The sequence below is a fragment of the Syngnathoides biaculeatus genome, chromosome 5, assembly GCF_019802595.1.
Source record: "Syngnathoides biaculeatus isolate LvHL_M chromosome 5, ASM1980259v1, whole genome shotgun sequence".
NCBI lineage: Eukaryota > Metazoa > Chordata > Actinopteri > Syngnathiformes > Syngnathidae > Syngnathoides > Syngnathoides biaculeatus.
This window is the reverse complement of record NC_084644.1, coordinates 31488037-31498332: the sequence shown is the minus strand read 5'-3', so window position 1 is coordinate 31498332 and position 10296 is coordinate 31488037.

Genomic DNA, 10296 nt, shown 5'->3' with positions numbered 1-10296 from the left:
TTTGCATGCTACTCAAACTCTGACAAAATCCTCTCAGACCCTCCACATCCTGGTCTCCAGCTCTTCCAACTACTTCCCTCGGGTAAGCGCTAGTGAACAATGCAAATCAAAAGCAGTTGGCATTCCAACACCTTCTTCCTCCTCGCAATTCACTTCCTAAACAGCTAACTTAAAATTCAACTGCAACATGCTGACAATATTTTGTGTTGAGTTTGTTGTCACGTTCCTGCCGGGCCAATTATTATTACAGTGTATATCACATATTACTCGTCCACTCAGTGTAATAGTCTAACGACGCTGCACCATCTGCACATCTGTTGTTGACCAATACTAGCTTCTCGCATCTGCATAGCGTCTGCTCCACTTTCAAATCGACGGAGCAATATCTGCAATACTTGCACAATCGACATTGTCCCGCATTATTGCACAGCCACTTTAAAGGGGAAATCCACTGGTTTGTATGAACGATGTATCCAATAGGTCTTGTAATATGTACTCTATCTTGATAATGTGATGTTAAATCCTCTCTCATTTAATCGTGTTTTGAGAAGATTTTTATCGCCGATTCCGAATTTTCAGGGGTGCTGCCATTTTTGCGAGTCACATGACCTACATGCGCGGATGTGACTTGTACCGTGCCGCAACAAAGGCTCGATTACATGGGACACCATTTATGCCCAGCGCTGATTTCTCGGATTTATCCATACACAGACGTGAGCGGCACAGCCGCTTGGTTGATCGGGAAGACGGAGGAATACTTCCATGCAGAGCCGTGAGCGGCTCAACCGCTCGGTTGAACAGGAAGACGGAGGAATACTTCCCTACACAGCCATGAGAGGTGAGCGGCGGCGCTCTATATACCTCCGACATATTCCTCCGTCTTCCCAATCAACCAAGCGGCTGTGCCGCTCACGTTTGTGTATGGAAGTATTCCTCCGTCTTCCCAATCAACCGATACTGCTATTTCTTCATCAGATGAGGATAAATACGAGAAAACAGCGCTGGGTATAAGTGGTGTCCCATGTAATCGAGCCTTTGTTGCAGCACAGTACATGTCACATCTGCGCACATAGGTCATATGACTCGCGAAAATGGAAGCTCCCCTGAAAATTCGTAATTGTCGATAAAAATCTTCTCAAAACACTATTAAATGAGAGAGGATTTAACACCACATTGTCAAAATAGAGTAATATTATATGACCTATTGGATACATTGTTAATGCAAACCAGTGGATTTCCCCTTTAAACTGCATACATTCTTTGAAGTCCTGGTGGCCTTTGCACAATGGTCATTACACCGGACTATTGCTCTATTAGTCACTCTAACTGCTCTAAATCTTAGAGGATTCTTCAACCTTTTCACAATTCATTCATCCATCCATTTTCTTAGCCACTTACCCATGGGTCCCGGGAATGTCGGTGCCTATCCCAGCTGTCATCGGGCAGCACCCTGAACTGGTTGCTAGTCAATCGCAAGGTACAGGGAGACAGACAACAGTCACACTCACAATCACACCTTGGGGAAATTTAGAGCGTCCAATGAATGCATGTTTTTAAGATGTGAGAGGAAACCGGACTGCCCGGAGAAAACACAGAAGCACGGGGAGAACATGCAAACTCCACACAGGCGGGGTCGGGATCAAACTTGGGTCCTCAGAATTGTGAGGCCAATGCTCCACAGCTGTGCCGCCTGATTCTGATTATGATTTACACAATTATATTATATAGGTGTCACCATAGTATCCATCCTTTAATTTTCTATACTGCTTACCCTCAGTAGGCTCACAGGCGTGCTGGAGGCCATCCCAGCTATTTTCGGGCGAAAGGCAGGATACACTCTGAACTGGTCGCCAGCCATTCGCAGCTCACTACACCAGTGGTAGACTTTCATTGCTTAATGACTATGCACACTTGTGTTTTTTATGTAATAACTGTATATTTTGTCATAACGGCAGTTTGTTTTGATACTAAAGTGACTCGAATTACCAGAGATAAATTTCTCGTGTCTTGTAACATACTAGGCCAATAAAGCTGGTTCTGATTCTGAACATGTAGAGTTTGATGTTGCTGTGTCATGTTTCATCTTGTGCTTTGTTACAGCTGTGGTTGTTTTTGTGTGCTTTATAAATAAAGTTCGGTTGTTCTTCGCTTGTTTCTATTGTGCAATTTGGTATTTATTATATTAAAAAAACACAATGAATAACAACTGTCTCATCAAGTGAATGTGTGCACGTTACATTGTATATGTGCACCTGCATGGTGGTGGTAATTTTTTTTTTTTGGGAGGGGGCGAAGGATTATTTATAGTTCTGTTTATTATCAATAAATGGCAAAACAACAAATCAGACTAATTAAATGACATACACATTGCACATCCACCCACGATTGAAAGTGTGACATTGACTTACTTTTCACTTTGATCGTTATTTCTGTTTTGCAGGATAACAGTTATCGTGAAAAAATGACAAATAGGCAAGCAGTGATCTCGTTGGTCATATTGTTCACATCATATCTATTGTTCTTTGAGTGTCAAGTGGGCTCAAGTGTAATTTGAATGGCCTAATGTGAGTGCGCCCTAGTTTTAACATAAATCAGATGTTTATTTTTTTTTTACAATTGTACTTGGGCTGTTAAAACTCTTGACCCCAGCAAAGGGAATATGTGGGAACCTTGGAACATGAAAGACGGGGATTGAGAAAGACTAAATGAAAGATTTTTTGGGTGAGTGTGGGTGCATACCAACCCCACCGGGCAACATGTCTTTTAGATCCCATAAATGTCTTTAATTAACTTAAAGGCATTATCAGGTCCCCTGATCAAGAATTTTTCCATAATTACCATTAGGCGGAAGAGGAAGGCTAGTAGGCGAAAAAGGGGGGAAGGAGCGGGAGAATGTCATTGTGGGAGTCTAACGACAGGGAAAGAGAAAGGAGAGGGCCCCAGATGCAAGGATGAGAGGAAAAATGTGAGAGGAAGATGTATGTCTCCTCATTTGAGAGTAAATAATCACCATAAGCCTCGCTTGTCACCGTCTAATGAATCCACCGCCAGTGAGTTGTATCTGTTAACCATGCTTCTCATTATCAGCGCCACAGGGGCCCCCGGAGAGCCTGGGGATGGCCTGAACGGCAGAGAGGCGCGAAGGATGAGTGGACAAGTTAATCCGAGGAAGAAAGAAGGGGAGAGTACAAGAGGGGTGAAATGGGGGCCGGAAATTGCGGCGGAAAGTGCAAGCGATCAGAAGGAGTGGAGGGTGTGAGATGGCCAGAAAAGAAATAGATAGGCTTTGACTGAAGTGGGTGCTGGCAGGAAAAAACAAATGTGAATAGTAGAAGAAGGAAGCCATTTTTCTCACATTTTCACGTCAATTCTATGGTCATTGTGCTGCCGCTTTGACCACTTGGGGGCAGTATAAAACTGACATATGGATATACTGTACATGGACACAGTCTCACCCAATCAGTTGATGTCAGGCGTTCTTTGCAGCAGATAAAGAATATATAGCTGTGCTTAGTATGATGTCTGTCTACATGTGTTGCTTCATTGGTCGGGTTCAAATACCAGTTTCTTAAAGGGTTACATCATACATAGTATCTATTAGCTTGTCAACGGCGCCACTAGCATTGAGCATGAGCATCCGAGCTTCGCCTAATAGTCTCCACCAAACGCCAAAGCTCTACTCACAGCCCGCCATCGGAGCTAGCTCGTCAGACTCCGTGTCATTCCCGTTCAAAGAACCATCCGCAGCTGCCTGCCCGGAGTTCCGGGGACCTTTGACCTTTGGTGGCGCCCATAGGCCTCCAAGTCAGTCTTTTTAGTCAGACTCCGTCGTCATTCTGCCCAAGGAACCATCCGAATATTCAACATTATTTATAGCCACACGCTCAAATCTGCATGGAAGTATTCTTCCGTCTTCCCAATCAACCGATAATGGTATTTCTTCATCAGATGAGGATAAATCTGAGAAATCAGCACTGGGCAGAATGTAATCGAGCTTTTGGTGCAGCACCTTACACGTCACGTCCGCGCACGTAAGTCATGTGACTCGCGAAAATGGCAGCACCCCTGAAAATTTGTAATTGTCCACAAAAATCTTCTCAAAACACTATTAAATGAGAGAGGATTGAGCATCACATTGTCAAAATAGAGTACGTATTACATGACCTATTGGATACATTGTTCATGCAAAGCACTGGATTTCCCCTTTAATCTAACAGCCTTTAAAGGGTAAGCAAGTTGTTTTTTTTAAATGCACAAGGTAAAATTCTCTTACTTTTATAAAATGAAGAGAGTAAATAAATGTATAGTTTGACAGTAAACTTCAACTGGGAGTGGCAACAAGCAGCTTGAAGCGTCTCGCTCGCTTGCGGCCGGCTGCGTCAAATGATGGCTCATATATTAAAACAGTCGTGATATCTCAAGGCATCACAGTAATGTGAATAGAAGTGCTCCCTCATGGAAAAATGTCCCGTTTATCAAACCATTTAAACACAATCCATAATAAATGAACATTTGAAATGTTCAACATTTTAACATGCAGTAATATTATGAACTGTCAAAGTGCATGGCTGAGCTGGTCCGTATGTCTATTGCCAGCTCTCTCATGCTACATTCTCAGGGGATGTTGTGCCAGTGAGGCAAGGTGATCTTGGAAAAATATTTACGGCTTGCAAGCACTTTCCAACAAGATGATAAATCACTGCTCTTTCAATGTATAAATGGGCACCACATCTTTGGCAATCTGCGGTGTGACTGACTCAGTGATTGCATTTCTTGTCATCGTGAAAACAATGTCCAAATGATTCTGCTGATGTTGTCTGTTTCTTAGCAGGAATGAAACTCTCAAGTTGCTTTTTTTTTTTAAACATCACTCAGAATTTCTAAGTTGGCATCACTGACTACCCTGTTGTAAAATAGCTCCTCTCAGCTTGTACGCTAATAAATTCAAATTAATTGATAAAAATCAATTCACCGTCTAGCCCTTCCTTCAATGGGTTTTGCATGTCCTTTTCTTTTTCATGTTTTTTTTTCAGTGTGGATATAACACCGCCACAGAAGTGATGATGAAAATGCAGCCCTATGGGGGCACAAACCAGTGCAATCTGTAGGCCGGTCCCAAGCCCGGATAAATGCAGAGGGTTGCGTCAGGAAGGGCATCCGGCGTAAAAACTGTGCCAAACAAATATGAGCGTTCATCTAAAAAATCCCATACCGGATCGGTCGTGGCCCGGGTTAACAACGCCCGCCCCCGGCACTGCTAACCTGCAGGGCGTCGATGTAAATTCAGCTACTGTGGGTCGAAGACAAAGAAGAGGAGGAAACCGGATCCATCGTCAGAAGAAAAAGAGGAATACACAGAGCCTACAACTGAGTGTAGGGACTGAATGTTGGGTCTATGACAGAAAAAGCTCAGGAGTTGGTTGACATGATGATTAGGAGAAAGGTTGATATTCTGTGCATCCAAGAGAGCAGGTGGAAAGGTAGTAAGGCTAGAAGTTTGGGAGCAGGGTTTAAATTATTCTACCACGGAGTAGATGGGAAGAGAAATGGAGTAGGGGTTATTTTAAAGGAAGAGCTGGCTAAGAATGTCTTGGAGGTGAAAAGAGTATCAGATTGAGTGATGAGACTAAAATTTGAAATTGAGGGTGTTATGTAAAATGTGGTTAGCGGCTATGCCCCACAGGTAGGATGTGACCTAGAGTTGAAAGAGAAATTCTGGAAGGAACAAGATGAAGTAGTTCTGAGCATCCCAGACAGCGAGAGAGTTGTAATTGGTGCAGATTGTAATGGACATATTGGTCAAGGAAACGGGGGCGATGAAGAAGTGATGGGTAAGCACGGCATCCAAGAAAGGAACTTTGAGCGACAGATGGTGGTGGACTTTGCAAAAAGGATGGAGATGGCTGTAGTGAACACTTATTTCCAGAAGAGGGAGGAACATATAGTGACCTACAAGAGCGGAGGTAGAAGCACGCAGGTGGATTATATTTTGTGCAGACGATGTAATCTGCAGGAGGTTACTGACTGTAAAGTAGTAGTAGGGGAGAGTGTAGCTCGACAGCAAAGGATGGTAGTGTGTAAGATGACTCTGGTGGTGGGTAGGGAGATTAAGAAGACAAAGGTAGAGCAGAGAACCATGTGGTGGAAGCTGAGAAAGGAAGAATGTTGTGCGGCCTTTCGGAAAGAGGTAAGACAGGCTCTCGATGGACAGCAGAAGCTCCTGGAAGACTGGACAACGACAGCCAAGGTAATCAGAGAGACAGGCTGGAGAGTACTTGGTGTGTCTTTTGGTAGGAAAGGGGAGAAGGAAACTTGGTGGTGGAACCCCAAAATACAGGGAGTCATACAAGGAAAGAGATTAGCGAAGAAGAAGTGGGATACTGAGAGGACTGAGGAGAGGCGAAAGGAGTACATCGAGATGCAACGTAGGGCAAAGGTAGAGGTGGCAAAGGCTAAACAAGAGGCATATGAAGACATGCACACCAGGTTGGACACAAAAGAAGGAGAGAATGATCTCTACAGGTTGGCCAGACAGAGGGATAGAGATGGGAAGGATGTGCAGCAGGTAAGGGTGATAAAGGATAGAGATGGAAATGTGTTGACTGGTGCCAGTAATGTGCTAAATAAATGGAAAGAATACTTTGAGAAGTTGATGAATGAAGAAAATGAGAGAGAAGGAAGAGTTGAAGAGGCAAGTGTGAAGGACCAGGAAGTGGCAATGATTACTAAGGGGGAAATCAGAAAGCCACTACAAAGGATGAAAAATGGAAAGGCAGTTGGTCCTGATGACATACCGGTAGAGGTATGGAAGCAATTTGGAGAGATGGCTGTGGAGTTTTTGACCAACTTATTCAACAGAATACTAGCGGGCGAAAAGATGGCTGAAGAATGGAGGATAAGTGTTCTAGTTCCCATTTTTAAGAGCAAAGGGGATGTTCAGAGCTGTGGGAACTATAGAGGAATAAAATTGATGAGCCACACAATGAAGTTATGGGAAAGAGTAGTGGAGGCTAGACTCAGGACAGAAGTAAGTATCTGGGAGCAACAGTATCGTTTCATTCCTAGAAAGAGTACCACAGATGCATTATTTGCCTTGAGGATGCTAGTGGGAAAGTACAGAGAAGGTCAGAAGGAGCTACATTGTGTCTTTGTGGATCTAGAGAAAGCCTATGACAGAGTACCAAGAGGGGAACTGTGGTACTGCATGCATAAGTCTGCTGTGGCAGAGAAGTATGTTAAAATAGTACAGGACATGTATGATGGCAGCAGAACAATGGTGAGGTGTGCCTTAGGTGTGACAGAGGAATTTAAGGTGGAGGTGGGACTGCATCAGGGATCAGCTCTGAGCCCCTTCCTGTTTGCAGTGGTAATGGATAGGCTGACAGATGAGGTTAGACTGGAATCCCCTTGGACCATGATGTTCGCAGATGATATTGTAATATGCAGTGAAAGCAGGGAGCATGCAGAGGAACAATTAGAAAGATGGAGAGATGCACTGGAAAGGAGAGGAATGAAGATTAGCCGAAGTAAAACAGAATATATGTGTGTGAATGAGAAAAGTGGAGGGGGAAAAGTGAGGCTACAGGGAAAAGAGATAGCGAGGGTGGACGACTTCAAATATTTAGGGTCAACAATCCAGACCAATGGTGAGTGTGGTAAGGAAGGGAAGAAACGGGTCCAAGCACGTTGGAACAGCTGGTGAAAGGTGTCTGGTGTGTTATGTGACAGAAGAGTCTCTGCTAGGATGAAGGGCAAAGTTTACAAAACAGTGGTGAGGCCGGCCATGATGTATGGATTCGAGACGGTGGCACTGAAGAAACTACAGGAAGCAGAACTGGAGGTGGCAGAAATGAAGATGTTGATGTTCTCGCTCGGAGTGACCAGGTTGGATAGGATTAGAAATGAGCTCATTAGAGGGACAGCCAAAGCTGGATGTTTTGGAGACAAGATTCGAGAGAGCAGACTTCGATGGTTTGGACATGTTCAGAGGCGAGAGAGTGAGTATATTGGTGGAAGGGTGCTGAGGATGGCGCTGCCAGGCAAAAGGGCGAGAGGAAGACCAAAGACAAGGTTAATGGATGTGGTGAGGGAAGACATGAGGGCAGTTGGGGTTAGAGAGGAAGATGCAGGAGATAGGCTAAGATGGCAAAAGATGACACACTGTTGCGACCCCTAACGGGACAAGCCGAAAGGAAAAGAAGAAAAAGACAGAAGTGATGATGAAAACTATGGCTGGACAGTACAGCATGGCTAAAATTCATCACTCCATAACAACAAAAATAGAACAGACTGGAAAGTCCTTTTTTTTATCTTTATGTGAAGATACGCACCTCCCAGGACCTTTCATATCCACAGCCATCATGTGTCTTCACAGGGCGCCATAGCTTGGTACCTTAGTGGGAAAGTAACAAGTCAAACACCCAACCATGATCCTATTAAGGACAAGCGCAATAAAAAATGGATGGACGGCTCATGGTGACAGTTTGACGCTCGGGTTATTATTTTTTTAACTCTGGATTTATAGAGTGGCTCCTATCCATCCATTTTCCGTACAGTTTCTCCTTACTAGGGTCGGGGGGCATGGTGGAGCTATACCAGCTATCTTTGGGCAAGAGGCACATATAACAATTGCAGGGCACATAAAAACAATCATTTGCATTCATATTCCCACCAACAGCGGGCAATTTGAGAGTCTTCAGTCAACCTGCTACGCATGTTTTTGGGATGTGGAAGGAAACCGGAGAAAAGCCACGCAGGCACGGGGAGAACATGCAAACTCCACACAGGCGGGCCCAGGATTTCAACCCCGGTCCTCGGAACTGTGAGGCAGATGTGCTAACCAGTCGGTCACTGTGCTGCTGGAGTGGCTCCTATACAAAGGAGGACAGTATGCTGTACTTATGCATATTAATAGTGTTTTTGTGAATGTGTGTGTGTTTGGGAGGAGGGAGGGGGTGTCTTTGCCATGTGGTGGACACCTTCACCGAATAGGATGGCGCTCTCCACATAAAGGGGATCGCAAACGATCATAATAACGCCAAAGAAAACTCTGACATTTAAAATCTGCAGCGCCTCTCTTTGCTTGGCCAAGCATCTGAGGGAAAATGAAATCTCTGTAAAAGAAAAAGAAAGGGCATGATATGGTATAATTTGTTTTTCTGGCGCACACGCCGTAGCCTGACCTCTGACAGTTATCGCAGGCTTCACAATTCACAGCTCGCCAAATTCACTAAATAAGACGCTTGTGAAAAGGTAGACGAGGGGAAGAAAGCACGCTTTGAACTGCGTGACTTTGGAAGATGTAATTACGCTGGCTGCGAGACACTTGGGTTTAGGGATTAGGCCTAAACTGGATAATGCCTTCACTGCTCTAATGTGATCTTGCATTCATAAAAAAAAAGTAGATCAAAATTTGAAGTTGTTCTGAAAGAGGGTGAGAAACAAAAATCGATTGTTTATTGGTTTTATCAGCAGGTTTACAAACTACTGTACACACGCTACAAGATATGCAGTCAAACCTATAATTACATTGTTTTAAAGAATGCCTGTAATTTAAGCAGGGAATTTTGTTTTTGTGGGATTTATGGTTACTTCAACTTGCCTCGCTGTTCCAAAAAGCTGCACGTGTGGAACGAGTCGGTTTGCATGTGTGGTGAGGAGAGAAGTCCAAGGAAGAAAGTTCACGGTAAATAGGAAAGAAAAATGTGTTTATTTTGAACCGGCTTTTACGAGTTGAGAGTGGGTGTCAGCAAGCTAGGATATTTTAAACAAAGAAACAGTCAACATTTTTCTCAAATTCTGATCTGCTTTACAATTGGAGCAAGTGGTGAGAAGAACGTTTAGTGTCAACAGGAAAATGTTGTGCTTTAAAATGATAAAACACAGAAGAAGCATAGTTTGTTAATTCGGGAATGCGTTGAGAGTATACGAGGAGATCAGTGTGTGTGAGGATGCCAAGCGTTTACGAAGAAGGAATTTTGGGCTATACAAATAAAGATATGTGCTTTAAACCAACACAACAGTAAAGATCTTTTTTTTTTTTTTTTTCTTCCGGAGCACCTTTAAGAGTAGAGAAAGACATTGTATGAAACAGTCAAGCTCTAAGAGGTTAATGGAAGAAATTTGAGTAGAAGCATTCAGTCGGAGAAAAAAAGGATGTAAATTTTAAATTTCTTAGATTTCTCCATAAATTAGTCATTACATGTAGTCTGATCTTTATCCAAATCATAAGAATAGAGTGTCAACTAGCGACCAGTTCAGGGTGTAGTCCGTGTTTCGCCCAAAGCTAGCTGGGAT